The sequence below is a fragment of the Lolium rigidum genome, chromosome 3, assembly GCF_022539505.1.
Source record: "Lolium rigidum isolate FL_2022 chromosome 3, APGP_CSIRO_Lrig_0.1, whole genome shotgun sequence".
Classification (NCBI taxonomy): domain Eukaryota; kingdom Viridiplantae; phylum Streptophyta; class Magnoliopsida; order Poales; family Poaceae; genus Lolium; species Lolium rigidum.
The window spans coordinates 348,983,459-348,999,012 of NC_061510.1; positions in this window are offsets into that span (position 1 = coordinate 348,983,459).

Here is a 15,554-nt window from a genome sequence, read left to right on the forward strand (position 1 = left end):
AGGGAGGTAGAGGTCAAAGATATTCCTCTCAAGCAACCCTGCAATTAAGATACAAGAAGTCTCTTGTGTTCCCAACACACCTAATACACTTGTCAGATGTATAGGTGCACTAGTTCGGCGAAGAGATAGTAAAACACATGTGGTATAGATGGTGGTAATATTGCAGGAAGTAAAGATGCAGTAAAACAAGTAAACAAGCAATGTTTGCGGTATTTGGAAACAAGGCCTAGGGATCATACTTTCACTAGTGGACACTCTCAACATTGATCACATAATAAATAAATAACTTCTCCTCACTTGTGCTACATTCACACTCTCTTGTTGAATAACAAACACCATTCATTGTGTAGGGCTACAAGAGCTCCCTCAAGCCGGAGTTAACAAGCTCCACAACATTCGGAATTCATATTTAAGTAACATCTAGAGTGCATAATAGACCGTTGCAATTTAGACCGAGTACTAACATAGCATACACACTGTCAACAATAGCTATGAAAGGGGGAATAGATCGCATCAATACTATCATAGTAATAGTTAACTCCATAATCTACAAGAGATTACAATCATAACCTACGCCAAGTACTACATGATGCACACACTATCCACATTACATCATGAAGGAGGAATAGACTACTTTAATAACATCACTAGAGTAGCACATAGATTAATAGTGATACAAAGCTCATCATATGGATCTCAATCATGTAAGACAGCTCATGAGATCATTGTATTGAAGTACATGGGAGAGAGATTAACCACATAGCTACCAGTACAACCCTTAGCCTCGATGGAGAACTACTCCCTCCTCATCATAGGAGACAGCAATGACGATGAAGATGGCGGTGGTGTCGATGGAGATGCCTTCCGGGGGCAATTCCCCGTCCCGGCAGCATGCCGGAACAGAGACTTCTGTCCCCCGAACTTGGCTTCGCGATGGCGGCGGCTGCGTAACTTTTCTCGTCCCGTGGCTTATCTTTTTAGGGTTTTCGAGGCGGAGAGAATATATAGGCGGAATGGCAGCCTCGGAGGAGCCAGGGGGTGGCCCCCCATAGGCTGGCGCCCCCCCTTGGCCGCGCCGCCATGTGGGGTGGGGCCCCCAGGGCTCCCCTCTGGTCCCTCTCTGGCTCTCTGGAAGCTTCCGTGAAATATAAGATCGTGGGCGTTGATTTCGTCCAATTCCGAGAATATTTCCTTTGTAGGATTTCTGAAACCAAAAACAGCAGAAAACAGGAACTGGCACTTCAGCATCTTGTTAATAGGTTAGTTCCGGAAAATGCATCAAAACGATATAAAGTATGAATAAAACATGTAGGTATTGTCATAAAACTAGCATGGAACATAAGAAATTATAGATACGTTGGAGACGTATCAAGCATCCCCAAGCTTAGTTCCTACTCGCCCTCGAGTAGGTAAACGATAACAAGGATAATTTCTTAAGTGACATGCTACCAACATGATCTTGATCAATACTATTGTAAAGCATATGAGATGAATGAAGTGATTCGAAGCAATAGTAAAGATAATGACTAAACAACTGAATCATATAGCAAAGACTTTTCATGAATAGTACTTTCAAGACAAGCATCAATAAGTCTTGCATAAGAGTTAACTCATAAAGCAATAGATTCAAAGTAGAAGGCATTGAAGCAACACAAAGGATGATTAAGTTTCAGCAATTGCTTTCAACTTGTAACATGTATATCTCATGGATAGTTGTCAACATAAAGCAATATAACAAGTGCAATAAGTAAACATGTAAGAATCAATGCACACAGTTGACACAAGTGTTTGCTTCTAAGATAGAAGGAAGTAGGTAAACTGACTCAACATAAAGTAAAAGAAAGGGCCCTTCGCAGAGGGAAGCATGGATTACTATTTTTGTGCTAGAGCTTTTATTTTGAAAACATAGAAACAATTTTGTCAACGGTAGTAATAATTCATATGCGTTATGTATAAGACATCTTATAAGTTGCAAGCCTCATGCATAGAATACCAATAGTGCTCACACCTTGTCCTAATTAGCTTGAATTTACATGGATTATCATTGCATAACATATGTTTCAACCAAGTGTCACAAAGGGGTACCTCTATGCCGCCTGTACAAAGGTCTAAGGAGAAAGTTCGCATTGGATTTCTCGCTTTTGATTATTCTCAACTTAGACATCCATACCGGGACAACATAGAAAACGAGATAATGGACTCCTCTTTAATGCATAAGCATTCAACAACAGATAATATTCTCATAAGAGATTGAGGATTAGTGTCCAAACTGAAACTTCCACCATGATTGATGGCTTTAGTTAGCGGCCCAATGTTCTTCTCTAACAATATGCATACTCAAGCCATTTGATCATGATAAATCATCCTTACTTCAGACAAGACGAACATGCATAGCAACTCACATGATATTCAACAAAAGTGTAATAGTTGATGGCGTCCCCAGAAACATGGTTACCGCTCAACAAGCAACTTATAAGAAATAAGATACATAGCAACATATTCAATACCACAATAGTTTTTAAGCTATTTTCCCATGAGCTATATATTGCAAAGACAAAGAATGAAATTTTAAAGGTAGCACTCAACCAATTTACTTTGGAATGGCAGAGAAATACCACATAGTAGGTAGGTATGGTGGACACAAATGGCATATGTTTTGGCTCAAGGTTTTGGATGCACGAGAAGTATTCCCTCTCAGTACAAGGCTTTGGCTAGCAAGGTTGTTTGAAGCAAACACAAGTATGAACCGGTACAGCAAAACTTACATAAGAACATATTGCAAGCATTATAAGACTCTACACTTGTCTTCCTTGTTGTTCAAATACTTCACCAGAAAATATCTAGACTTAGAGAGACCAATCATGCAAACCAAATTTCAACAAGCTCTACGGTAGTTCTTCATTAATAGGTGCAAAGTACATGATGCAAGAGCTTAAACATGATCTATTTGAGCACAACAATTGCCAAGTATCAAATTATTCAAGACCATATACCATTTACCATATGAAGCATTTTCTGTTTCCAACCAAATAGCAATTAACGAAGCGGTTTTCAACTCCGCCATGAACATTAAAAGTAAAAGCGAAGAACACTAGTGTTCATATGAAAAAGCGGAGCGTGTCTCTCTCCCACACAAGCATGAATTTATTCAGAGAATGAAGATAACAAAATGAAAATAAAAGCACACATACGCTCCAAGTAAAGTACATAAGATGTGACTGAATAAAAATATAGTTTCACTAGAGATGACCTGATAAGTTGTTGATGAAGAAGGGGATGCCTTGGGCATCCCCAAGCTTAGATGCTTGAGTCTTCTTGAAATATGCAGGGATGAACCACGGGGGCATCCCCAAGCTTATACTTTTCACTCTTCTTGATCATAGTATATCATCCTCCTCTCTTGACCCTTGAAAACTTCCTCCACACCAAACTCGAAACAAACTCATTAGAGGGTTACTGCATAATCAAAATTCACATATTCAGAGGTGACATAATCATTCTTAACACTTCTGGACATTGCACAAAGCTACTGAAAGTTAATGGAACAAAGAAATCCATCAAACATAGCAAAACAAGGCAATGCGAAATAAAAGGCAGAATCTGTCAAAACAGAACAGTCCGTAAACACGAATTTTTCTGGGGCACTTAACTTGCTCAGATGAAAAAGCTCAAATTTAATGAAAGTTGCGTACATATCTGAGGATCACGCACGTAAATTGGCAGATTTTTCTGAGTTACCTACAGACGGGGCTGCTCAATTTAGTGACAGTAAGAAATCTGTTTCTGCGCTGTAATATCAACCCTACTATCAAAGACTTTACTTGGCACAACAATGCAATAAAATAAAGATAAGGAGAGGTTGTTAAAGTAGTAACAACTTCCAAGACTCAAATATAAAACAAAAGTGCAGAAGTAAAATAATTGGTTGTCTCTCATAAGCGCTTTTCTTTATAGCCATTAAGAAGGGCTCAGTAATTTGAATGATGCTCTCATGAAAATAGAAAATGAAGCAAAAGGAGCATCAAGAAGCAAATTCAAAACAAATTTAAGCCTAACATGCTTCCTATGCATAGGAATCTTGTACACAAATAAATTTATTAAGAACAAAGTGACAAGCATAGGAAGATAAAACACAAGTACCTTCAAAATTTTCAGCATGTAGAGAGGTGTTTTAGTACCATGAAAATTTCTACAACCATATTTTACTCTCTCATAATAACTTTCAGTAGCATCATGAACAAACTCAACAATATAACTATCACATGAAATATTCTTATCATGAGCTACATGCATAAAATTATTACTCTCCACATAAGTATAGTCATTACTATTAATTGTAGTGGGAGCAAATTCAATAAAATAGCTATCATTATTATTCTCGTCACCATAATCATCATATATAGGAGGCATATTGTAATCATAATTAATTTTCTCCTCAATAGTAGGTGAACTGAAAATATGATAGTCATCATTGTAATCATCATTTATAGGTGGTAAAGTATCATCAAAGTAAATTTTCTCCTCCATGCTTGGGGGATAAAAAATATCATGCTCCTCAAAACCAGCTTCCCCAAGCTTAGAATTTTCCATAGCATTAGCAACAATGGTGTTCAAAGCATTCATACTAATAACATTGCCATTAGCATGCATATAAAGTTCCATAGGTTTTTTAATTTTCTCTTCAAACACCTCATGTCCTAACTCAAGATAAATACTATAAAGATCTCTAATATTTTTGTTGTTTTCCATTAAGCCTAACTAGTGAAGTCACACAACTTAGTGTTCTCAGGAGTACTAGACCATTAAGGCGCGCTTTGCCGCGCCCGCCCAATGTTAAGAAATAAATACATAAAATATTAAGTAAAATTTGGATATTAAAAAGTTAAATTACAATGTAGAAGTATGAAATAGATCAGCAAGCCTGCATTTGATCAAATTGAGAGCTAAACAATCCATAATCTGTCAACAAACCACATGAAATGGGCAAGAAAATGGAACTTCCTTTCTGCACAACCCAAAATGAATCAATGGAAAGCTTCCAATAACTGAGGCAAAGGAGCATGCAGTTAAATATTGATATAAAATATGAAAATGATCAAGCATCGTGTGGAACAAGATACCAAAGATGAACTGATCAAAGTCCATCCCTATCATGTTGAATCATATGACTGTACCAAACTACTTAGGTAGGCGAAACAATAGTCCCTTAAATCCTCAATTGTTTTGTGTGTGAGGCATTACAAAAAAAAATGACTGTTAACATATGTGGATTGTATTGGCATAGTTTCATACTTGCATGCAAGAGAAATAATGTATAATGTAGTAATATTTCTAGGAGTAGAATTAGCAGTTATGGCTAAGTTGATAGATCTAACTAAATGTTTGAAGCATTATTGAGCACAAATGCAAACTATTATAATGGCCAAAGCTGAATGCCAATATGAAGTGCATTACCTAAATAGGAGAAGTCTAGCGCCAAGCACAAATAATCATTTGAGAAATATGCAAGATACGTAGCCATCATATGACAAAGATGAGCATATATCTATCTGGCAATGAAACCATAAGATTTAATTACAGGCGGATTTTCCTTGGTTTCAAAATTTCATCCACAGATGCTATTTGCGGTAGACCCACAACTATTTGGTCAAGCACAAGAAGCAGAGATCATAGAAATGAACTTTCAATTAGAAGCATGCAGAAAGCTAACCTGCAACTGAAGGAGATAAGCATCAAACCTGCTCCACAATACATATAACTGCATCATCAGTGGCAGAGTACCCTTTATTCTATGTTAGTTCCTAGACAACACATATGAATTATGAATTTAAAATAAGCCCCAGAAATAGATTTTTTTTATAATTTCACACATCAGAACCAGCTGTATAAGATTAAAGAAGGCTTATTAACCCTTCCGACACATGGAAGCAATAACTGCATACGTAAGTAGGAAAACACCTACAATAAATGTCATATATACCTTTGCTAAAGATTCTTCTCTCCACGAAGTGTTTGATCTGCAGTACATTTGGAGGCACAATAATATCTGTATATGTGCGTGCATGTGTGGATGCATGAGTGCGTGGGTGAACATGACCCAGCAAGTCACATTACCTCAGTAATTCCTAGCCTAAACTTTTACTAATAAACTACTCATGCTATAATGTCCAAATGCTTGCAACACCAGAAAATTGGAGAGTAAAAATGAAAATAGAAGAAGTTCACCACATCTAGGGTAAAGATGGGATGTCCTTTCCGTGGCAAAACAGCTACCCAATGAGCACCATCATGTTTGTGCCTATGTTCAACAATCTGTTCCGAGATTTGAGTCCTACACCTAGTAGGAGGTAGGCTCAATGTTGCATGATCAGCCACATGACGTTAAATTCAAGACAATTATCTTGGCTCCAAGAAATTTCTCCTTCAACTTGTTTCTAGATTATTTTGTGTCATAGTAAGCACATAAATATTGAAGAGCTTCAACATGATAAATATTGTACAAATTCACAATTTTTTGTAAAGGAATAAACAACAGCATACTAAGACACACCTTACAGGAAGTCAAGGGATCAATTTGAGGTGTATGGTAGAGAGAGCTGTTGAAATCAGTTTATATAAAACATGCATTTTGCATTTTGCACCCAAATCCAAGGACAACTTAAACGGCCCATACAGATGGCATGCACAAATAGGGGAAATCCATTGGAACTGAAAATTCAGGGAATTATCCTCTTAGTCGTGATAGTTGTTTCAATGCACCTCAATAAATCTTGATAAGAAAAGTACTAATCATGTTGGCCACTGAAGAAGATATAAGTCAAATAAATCACGCATACAAACATATTGTTAGTTCCATGCGTGTGATTGCAGCAAATAATCAATTTCGAAGCTAAAGGTGAACTTTTATAATGTGGTCTTACTATGTTGCCATCCTCCTCAAACAAGATGAATCGGAGAGGCGAAATACAAAGACAGCTGGGACCACATTGCTCGTTCTAAACAAACTATACAACCAACAGTGCATGCACAAATAGTTACCTGATCTTGAGTAACGGTACCTCATATTATTAGTTTCTGAGAGAGTAGTTGATTTTCGGAATTAATAACTAATCCCCAGGCAAAAGAAGAGGCATACAAACCATTCACTCAAGTTGCAGATAAGCTCCATTGAAGCATCTGGCGCAACCACATAACTTTTAAGAGAACAAAACCAGTCGGTGTTTCCTTTGATCTGATTTGAATGAGGCTAACCTAGGATCTTACTGGTGGAGACAACATCCACCTTCAAACAGCCAAAATAACACCAAAAACCAGAGCGGAACGGTAAAAGCTAGAGTTTGTGTTAACCTGATGATGTGCCATGCCACTCGTACCCCGTCGAGGATGTTAGCTAGCCCAGTAGCCGCCCCGCCTCCATATTCTGTTGCACCAATGAGACGCTACCTAGTCCTCTTCCATCGGCGAGCTGTAGACCTGTAGCTGCCTCCTCCTCATGATCATCGCCCATGGTCGACATCGCACTGTTGCGTGTCATTATGAACTGTAGTAAACACCTTTTTTAGAAAACCAGGCACGGTGGCCAGGAAAGTACACACATAATCAAATGGAAAACACCTTTGGGACACACTTCTTGAAATACCGACAATTAGTTGATTATTTCCCCATCCACCTAATATATGAAAGATAGATAACTATCTTCATAAATCTTATCTAGCGCAATAATTATTTGATCCACCTACTGCTATATATACAATATCAAAGATTTCATAATGCTTAATTTTACCATGATATACACCTCTGTTAGTTGTTGGTTGATTGGCTCTGATCCAGTTATTGGCAACTTGAAATGCAGATCAACGGGATGTTGAAAAATCAACCCGGTAAAGTACATAAACTACATGTAGTATGTAAAAAAACGCGAATACATTATTTTTAGGAGAATCTTGATAGAATTACTTTTCATCATAGAATTTTGACTTAGGAGCATAACAATTGGTTTTGGCATAAAAATAGATTTCGGAGGAAACATGCTCCGTTGAATTTTTTTTAATCTTGCAGGAGGATAACTATATTTAAATTCCAAAATTGATGGGAATTTTCGGCCGTACCTTTCAAATATAAGGGCAAAGCTTCACCTCACCTCCTGCGTCATGTATGAAGGACATCTATTATGGTGGAAAATTCCCAAAGATCATCTATTCATTCAAAGTACGTAGTAGTATTATTATTTGACAAAAAAAAGCAGCAAAACTATAGGCTATTCAACAAGAAACATCTTGTAGATTAAGCTTGCCAACATTTTGGAAGAGCTTGAAGTCTAACATAGTATTTCAATTCAAGAAAAAAAATTAGGTCCAAGCACATGAGCACTACCTTATGTCAAGACTTGGAGCTGAATTGATGGCACCTTGAAGGTCTTCATGCCTGCTCAACAAGATGATTAGCATCCAGATTCCTAGCCAAAACAACGCCTCCCACAGGAAGACAAACTGGAACCAAAGTTTTGTTCCCAGGGCCATTAACGAAACATCCAGCTCTACCAAACCCAGGCCACCCACTGAAACAGCAGACACAGAACCAGCTAGGGCAGTCTCCAGCCGCGACGGATAAATAGAGGAGGGCCTCCACCTCCGAGGTGACTCCACCACCGGCTCGAGAGGGAGGGATTCCTGATAGCAGCCCGCCGGCTCCATCACGAGCTGCAGTGGGTGAGCAGCCACCGAACTGACAAAACCTGCACAAATACAATTGGTTTGCTTCTTATACTATTCCCTGTTATGAAGTCAGATTCAATGGTCCAATCCTTACAATTAATACCATGAGCAACTCTCTTTACCAAATGCTTGGATTTATTGATCAAAAGTAGTAAGAGGGAGCAGAGGACTGATGCGTGTAGTTGACACGTCCGTTGGGAACCCCAAGAGGAAGGTGTGATGCGCACAGCGGCAAGTTTCCCTCAGTTAGAAACCAAGGTTTAATCGAACCAGTAGGAGTCAAGAAGCACGTTGAAGGTTGATGGCGGCGGGATGTAGTGCGGCGCAACACCAATTCCGGCGCCAACGTGGAACCTGCACAACACAACCAAAGTACTTTGCCCCAACGAAACAGTGAGGTTGTCAATCTCACCGGCTTGCTGTAACAAAGGATTAACCGTATTGTGTGGAAGATGATTGTTTGCAAGAAAACAGTAAACAAGTATTGCAGTAGATTGTATTTCAGTAAAGAGAATTGGACCGGGGTCCACAGTTCACTAGAGGTGTCTCTCCCATAAGATAAAAGTATGTTGGGTGAACAAATTACAGTCGGGCAATTGACAAATAGAGAGGGCATAACAATGCACATACATGACATGATAAGTATAGTGAGATTTAATTGGGCATTACGACAAAGTACATAGACCGCCATCCAATTGCATCTATGCCTAAAAAGTCCACCTTCGAGGTTATCGTCCGAACCCCTTCCGGTATTAAGTTGCAAAGCAACGGACAATTGCATTAAGTATGGTGCGTAATGTAATCAACAACTACATCCTCGGACATAGCGCCAATGTTTTATCCCTAGTGGCAACAACACAACACAACCTTAGAACTTTACGTCACTTGTCCCAGGTGTCAATGCGGGCATGAACCCACTATCGAGCATAAATACTCCCTCTTGGAGTTAAAAGCAAAAACTTGGCCAGAGCCTCTACTAGTAACGGAGAGCATGCAAGATCATAAACAACACATATGTAATAACTTGATAATTAACATGACATGGTATTCTCTATCCATCGGATCCCGACAAACACAACATATAGCATTACAGATAGATGATCTTGATCATGTTAGGCAGCTCACAAGATCCAACAATGAAGCACAATGAGGAGAAGACAACCATCTAGCTACTGCTATGGACCCATAGTCCAGGGGTGAACTACTCACTCATCACTCCGGAGGCGACCATGGCGGTGTAGAGTCCTCCGGGAGGTGAATCCCCTCTCCGGCAGGGTGCCGGAGGCGATCTCCTGAATCCCCCGAGATGGGATTGGCGGCGGCGGGTCTCGGAAGGTTTTCCGTATCGTGGCTCTCGGTATCGGGGGTTTCGCGACGAAGGCTATTTGTAGGCGGAAGGGTAGGTCAAGAGGCGGCGCGAGGGACCCACACCACGGGCCGGCGCGGCCGGGGCCCGGGCCGCGCCGCCACGTGGTCTGGCCACCTCGTGGCCCCACTTCGTTGACTCTTCGGTCTTCTGGAAGCTTCGTGGAAAAATAGGGACCTGGGTCTTGATTTCGTCCGATTCCGAGAATATTTCGTTACTAGGATTTCTGAAACCAAAAACAGCAGAAAACAGCAACTGGCACTTCGGCATCTTGTTAATAGGTTAGTTCCAGAAAATGCACGAATATGACATAAAGTGTGCATAAAACATGTAGATAACATCAATAATGTGGCATGGAACATAAGAAATTATCGATACGTTGGAGACGTATCAGCATCCCCAAGCTTAGTTACTGCTCGTCCCGAGCGAGTAAAACGATAACAAAGATAATTTCTGAAGTGACATGCCATCATAATCTTGATCATACTATTTGTAAGCATATGTAATGAATGCAGCGATCAAAACAATGGTAATGACATGAGTAAACAAGTGAATCATAAAGCAAAGACTTTTCATGAATAGTACTTCAAGACAAGTATTAATAAGTCTTGCATAAGAGTTAACTCATAAAGCAATAAATCAAAGTAAAGGCATTGAAGCAACACATAGGAAGATTAAGTTTCAGCGGTTGCTTTCAACTTGTAACATGTATATCTCATGGATAATTGTCAACATAGAGTAATATAACAAGTACAATATGCAAATATGTAGGAATCAATGCACAGTTCACACAAGTGTTTGCTTCTTGAGGTGGAGAGAGATAGGTGAACTGACTCAACATAAAAGTAAAGAGAATGGTCCTTCAAAGAGGAAAGCATCGATTGCTATATTTGTGCTAGAGCTTTTATTTTGAAAACATGAAACAATTTTGTCAACGGTAGTAATAAAGCATATGAGTTATGTACATTATATCTTACAAGTTGCAAGCCTCATGCATAGTATACTAATAGTGCCCGCACCTTGTCCTAATTAGCTTGGACTACCGGATCATCACAATGCACATGTTTTAACCAAGTGTCACAATGGGGTACCTCCATGCCGCACTGTACAAGGGTCTAAGGAGAAAGTTCGCATTGGATTTCTCGCTTTTGATCATTCTTCAACTTAGACACCCATACCGGGACAACATGAATAACAGATAATGGACTCCTCTTTAATGCATAAGCATGTGGCAACAATTATTATTCTCATATGAGATTGAGGATATATGTCCAAAACTGAAACTTCCACCATGATTCATGGCTTTAGTTAGCGGCCCAATGTTCTTCTCTAACAATATGCATGCTCCAACCATAAAGGTGGTAGATATCTCTTACTTCAGACAAGACGGACATGCATAGCAACTCACATGATATTCAACAAAGAATAGTTGATGGCGTCCCCAGAAACATGGTTATCGCACAACAAGCAACTTAATAAGAGATAAAGTGCATAAGTACATATTCAATACCACAATAGTTTTTAAGCTATTTGTCCCATGAGCTATATATTGCAAAGGTGAATGATGGAATTTTAAAGGTAGCACTCAAGCAATTTACTTTGGAATGGCGGATAAATACCATGTAGTAGGTAGGTATGGTGGACACAAATGGCATAGTGGTTGGCTCAAGTATTATGGATGCATGAGAAGTATTCCCTCTCGATACAAGGTTTAGGCTAGCAAGGTTATTTGAAACAAACACAAGGATGAATGGTACAGCAAAACTCACATAAAAGACATATTGTAAACATTATAAGACTCCATACCGTCTTCCTTGTTGTTCAAAACTCAATACTAGATATTATCTAGACTCTAGAGAAACCAAATATGCAAACCAAATTAGCAAGCTCTAAGTGTTTCTTCATTAATGGGTGCAAGGTATATGATGCAAGAGCTTAAACATGAGCACAACAATTGCCAAGTATCAAATTATTCAAGACATTATAGCAATTTACTACATGTATCATTTTCCAATTCCAACCATATAACAATTTAACGAAGAAGAAACTTCGCCATGAATACTATGAGTAGAGCCTAAGGACATATTTGTCCATATGCTACAGCGGAGCGTGTCTCTCTCCCATAAAGTGAATGCTAGGATCCATTTTATTCAAACAAAACAAAAACAAAAACAAACCGACGCTCCAAGCAAAGTGCATAAGATGTGACGGAATAAAAATATAGTTTCAGGGGAGGAACACTGATAATTTGTCGATGAAGAAGGGGATGCCTTGGGCATCCCCAAGCTTAGACAGCTTGAGTCTTCTTATAATATGCAGGGGTGAACCACGGGGCATCCCCAAGCTTAGAGCTTTCACTCTCCTTGATCATATTGCATCATACTCCTCTCTTGATCCTTGAAAACTTCCTCCACACCAAACTCGAAACAACTCATTAGAGGGTTAGTGCATAATAAAAATTCACATGTTCAGAGGTGACACAATCATTCTTAACACTTCTGGACATTGCATAAAGCTACTGGACATTAATGGATCAAAGAAATTCATCCAACATAGCAAAAGAGGCAATGCGAAATAAAAGACAGAATCTGTCAAAACAGAACAGTCCGTAAAGATGGATTTTATTAGGCCACCAGACTTGCTCAAACGAAAATGCTCAAATTGAATGAAAGTTGCGTACATATCTGAGGATCATGCTCGTAAATTGGCTTAATTTTCTGAGCTACCTACAGGGAGGTAGACCCAGATTCGTGACAGCAAAGAAATCTGGAACTGCGCAGTAATCCAAATCTAGTACTTACTTTTCTATCAAAGACTTTACTTGGCACAATAAAACATAAAACTAAGATAAGGAGAGGTTGCTACAGTAGTAAACAACTTCCAAGACACAAATATAAAACAAAAATACTGTAGTAAAAACATGGGTTGTCTCCCATAAGCGCTTTTCTTTAACGCCTTTCAGCTAGGCGCAGAAAGTGTATATCAAGTATTATCGCGAGGTGAAGCATTGGCATTACCTTGGGCTTTACCCTTACCTTTCTTATCCTTACTCTTTGGCTTAGGGAATATATGACTACCCCCGGGTGTTGAGGTGAATTTTATGGTGCCTTCTCTCACGTCTATGACTGCTCCCAATAATTTCAGCAGGGATCTTCCGAGTGTGATTTGTCATGTTCCTGCGCATTCAATGACAAGGTAATCAACGGATATTGTTATCCCAAGAATGGTTGTATGCACACCCGCAGCTATCCCTTTAGGAATTATAACAGAGTTATCAATAAGAGTTATTCCTTCTCCCCCTTCGAGTGAATTCCCAAAGTTTCAAAGATTTATGAATCCCCTTAGGCATTAGGCAAAATTCAGTCATAATATCATAATTAGCACGAAGAGTTTGGTCACCTATGACAATTTTAATAGTAGGTTTCCACAATGAAGGTTCAGAGTTCACTAAAACTTGATCAAGACGGTTACGAATGTATCCATAGTTTTCATTTAAGCGAGATGCACTTGTCTCAAGAGTATTTAATCTATTATGAATGCTGATAAGGGCTGAATCAAAATTATTAGATGAATCATGTGATGCAACCAACTTCTTTATGGCATTAAAAGCTTGATCCCCATTACAATGGAGGAAATCTCCTCCCACTAGAGCATCCAAGGCATATCTATAGCGAATCATAAGACCAAAATAAAAATTACTAAGGAGCAAACTTAGAGTCATTTGAGGTTCAGTTTTGCGATAAGAAGTAAAAATTCTAGACCAAGCATCCTTAAAACTCTCCTCATCCCCTTGTTTAAAAGTGAAGACTAATTCTTCAGGCGAAGAAGTAACAAGTTCAGAGCTAGACATGGTAACAAAAGTAACTAAATTTTTTTTTGTATTTTTAATATAGAGTGCAAGACAGTAAATAAAGCAAACTAGATAAAGTAAATGCAAGTAAACTAATTTTTTTGTGTTTTTGATATAGCAAACAAGACAAGTAAATAAAGTAAAGCTAGCAACTAATTTTTTTGTGTTTTGATATAATGCAGCAAACAAAGTAGTAAATAAAATAAAGCAAGACAAAAACAAAGTAAAGAGATTGAGAAGTGGAGACTCCCCTTGCAGCGTGTCTTGATCTCCCGGCAACGGTGCCGGAAATTTGCTTGATGCGTGTAGTTGACACGTCCGTTGGGAACCCCAAGAGGAAGGTGTGATGCGCACAGCGGCAAGTTTCCCTCGATTAGAAACCAAGGTTTAATCGAACCGGTAGGAGTCAAGAAGCACGTTGAAGGTTGATGGCGGCGGGATGTAGTGCGGCGCAACACCAGAGATTCCGGCGCCAACGTGGAACCTACACAACACAACCAAAGTACTTTGCCCCAACGAAACAGTGAGGTTGTCAATCTCACCGGCTTGCTGTAACAAAGGATTAACCGTATTGTGTGGAAGATGATTGTTTGCAAGAAAACAGTAAACAAGTATTGCAGTAGATTGTATTTCAGTAAAGAGAATTGGACCGGGGTCCACAGTTCACTAGAGGTGTCTCTCCCATAAGATAAAAGTATGTTGGGTGGACAAATTACAGTCGGGCAATTGACAAATAGAGAGGGCATAACAATGCACATACATGACATGATAAGTATAGTGAGATTTAATTGGGCATTACGACAAAGTACATAGACCGCCATCCAACTGCATCTATGCCTAAAAGTCCACCTTCGAGGTTATCGTCCGAACCCCTTCCGGTATTAAGTTGCAAAGCAACGGACAATTGCATTAAGTATGGTGCGTAATGTAATCAACAACTACATCCTCGGACATAGCGCCAATGTTTTATCCCTAGTGGCAACAGCACAACACAACCTTAGAACTTTACTGTCACTGTCCCGGGTGTCAATGCGGGCATGAACCCACTATCGAGCATAAATACTCCCTCTTGGAGTTAAAAGCAAAAACTTGGCCAGAGCCTCTACTAGTAACGGAGAGCATGCAAGATCATAAACAACACATATGTAATAACTTGATAATTAACATGACATGGTATTCTCTATCCATCGGATCCCGACAAACACAACATATAGCATTACGGATAGATGATCTTGATCATGTTAGGCAGCTCACAAGATCCAACAATGAAGCACAATGAGGAGAAGACAACCATCTAGCTACTGCTATGGACCCATAGTCCAGGGGTGAACTACTCACTCATCACTCCGGAGGCGACCATGGCGGTGTAGAGTCCTCCAGGAGGTGAATCCCCTCTCCGGCAGGGTGCCGGAGGCGATCTCCTGAATCCCCCGAGATGGGATTGGCGGCGGCTGCGTCTCGGAAGGTTTTCCGTATCGTGGCTCTCGGTGCGGGGGTTTCGCGACGAAGGCTATTTGTAGGCGGAAGGGTAGGTCAAGAGGCGGCGCGAGGGACCCACACCACGAGGCCGGCGCGGCCGGGGCACCGGGCCGCGCCGCCCGTGGTGCAGCCACCTCGTGGCCCC